This window comes from Anneissia japonica, unplaced genomic scaffold, assembly GCF_011630105.1.
Source record: "Anneissia japonica isolate Jap-2015-1 unplaced genomic scaffold, ASM1163010v1 scaffold287768_len205223_cov117, whole genome shotgun sequence".
Lineage (NCBI taxonomy): Eukaryota > Metazoa > Echinodermata > Crinoidea > Comatulida > Comatulidae > Anneissia > Anneissia japonica.
In genome coordinates, this window is record NW_022735704.1 from 78,311 (window position 1) to 80,460 (window position 2,150).

Sequence of the window (2,150 nt, forward strand, 5' to 3'; positions counted from 1 at the left end):
CTTGACAAGTCGACATAGTAAAAGTTGTATGTTGTCATGGCGAGATAGATTATCTTGACAAGTCGACATACTAAAAATTGTATGTTGTCATGCCGAGATAGATTATCTTGACAAGTCGACATAATAAAAGTTGTATGTTGTCATGGTGAGATAAATTATCTTGACAAGTCGACATAGTAAAAATGTTATGTTATCTTAGCGAGATAGGTTATCTTGACAAGTCGACATAATAAAAGTTATGTTGTCATGACAAGATACAATTTGTATTATGTCGACTTGTCAAGATAATCTATCTCGCCATGACAACATGTAATTTTTACTATGTCGACTTGTCAAGATAATCTATTTCGCCATGACAACATACAATTTTTACTATGTCGACTTGTCAAGATAATCTATCTTGCCATGACAACATACAACTTTTACTATGTCGACTTGTCAAGATAATCTATCTCGCCATGACAACATACAATTTTTATTATGTCGACTTGTCAAGATAACCTATCTTGCCATGACAACATACAACTTATATTATGTCTACTTGTCAAGATAATCTATCTCGCCATGACAACATACAATATGTATTATGTCGACTTGTCTAGATAATCTATCTCGCCATGACAACATAAAATTTTTACTATGTCGACTTGTCAAAATAATTTATCTCACCATGACAACATACAACTTTTATTATGTCGACTTGTCAAGATAACCTATCTCGTCATGACAACAAAACATTTTTAGTATGTCGACTTGTCAAGATAATCTATCTCGCCATGTTGACATGATATGTATATTATGTCGACTTGACAACATAATTATCTTGACAAGTCGTCAAGTCGAATGGCACTTAGGTGCTTCCGTAAAGGTCCAACGTTTCGATCTATATGATTATTTCGAGAGTACTGAAAATTCAAACTCTTAAAAATGAGAAATAGTTCAAAACATTAAATCTCAATATGTCGTCTGTTTTCTTATTTGGAGGTAAATTGTTTTTATGTTATCTGAAATTATTCAGTGAATTATCACTTCAGTAATTTATTGTATACCATTATACAGTGGCGTGAAAAAGTATTTTAGATGTGTATAAGAGACAGGTGTTAGCCAGTGTCGTCGGGGCAGGGGGAGAAAAGAAAGAGAGTAGAGGGAGGGAAAGCGAAAGAAGAGGAAAAGAAAAAGAGAAGAGGAAAATAAAGACAAGAATAAAAAGGAAGATATCATAATGACCAGACTCACAACACCCTGCAACCCCTTCTCCACTTCAAAAAATATCATAACTCCTTTGATCTATGCTGCCCGATGGCGTAACCACTGGGGGGACAAGGGGAAAGTATCTATCTTTGGAAAATCTTCCCCACCCCTTTATAAATGCCCTTTTCATTCCCTGAAGGTGCCTAAAAACTCAAATTTCCCGTGCTTCGCGCACGTTTCTTGTTAATATGGCCCAATTTCCTCTAAAAATTGCACATTTTAGGGAGTTTTGATTAATTCCAACGAAAGTAGAATTAAAAACACCGTGGGACAAGGGGAAAATATCAATCTTTGGAAAATCTCTCCCCACGCCTTGACAAATGCATCCTCTGAAAGTCCCTAAAATTCTCAAATTCTTTCCGTGCATTTCTTGTTACGGTAGGCCAATTTCCTCTATAAATTGCACATTAGGGGTTTTTCATCAATTCCGACGAAATTAGAATTAAAAACACAAAAATATATTTTGCGCGCTTCGCGCGCATTTTTAGGTTTATCCTTTTAAGTTAGATAAACACATAATAGTCCAAAACTAAAGAAAGGCAAATTTAAGATAGATCGTTTTAACCAAAAAGAATGGCCTCAATGTGTATTTCACGAATCGGTAGACATCTTGAAGTGATGACAAACATTGCGAATCAGCGGTGCGTAACCATCAGAAATAAGATAAGCTTTTGGGCGAAATTTTTGACATCATGTTATTTAAAAAATCATAACTCCATAACGGGGCGTCGTATCCAAAAAGTGTTTCCAGGAAAATGTTCTTAAAAGACTAGTCTACACCACTATATGATTGAAAAAAAAATTGAAAAATTTTTTTGACCTCTGAAATCAAGATTGAAAAAGAAAAGCCTATCTTAGTAGTGTATTAAAATAGGCCAATGCATTACAGTGCAGTAGCA